A 298-nucleotide genomic window follows, 5' to 3' on the forward strand; every position below is an offset into this window, starting at 1 on the left:
TGGAAGCCTCAAAACTTGAACCAACCATCCTATTGGATAAAAATGACCTTCTAAAGCTAACAACGCGATGAAATTCTCATCTGACCACATTTATAAAAAACGTCAAGCAAAATTAATTTTTTGTTCAAAAGTTAAAAGTTAAAATGCCTAACGGGACTAACTGAAAATGAAAACCTCGAAACCCGAACAAACCATTCTATTAGATAAAAAATGACGTTCCATAAAGCTAATCACACTATGGAATTCTAATCCGAGCACGTTTACCAAAAATATTGACCAAAGTCAAATTTTGGCTAAA

This window comes from Solanum tuberosum, unplaced genomic scaffold (genome assembly GCF_000226075.1).
Source record: "Solanum tuberosum cultivar DM 1-3 516 R44 unplaced genomic scaffold, SolTub_3.0 scf00229, whole genome shotgun sequence".
In the NCBI taxonomy this organism is placed as follows: domain Eukaryota; kingdom Viridiplantae; phylum Streptophyta; class Magnoliopsida; order Solanales; family Solanaceae; genus Solanum; species Solanum tuberosum.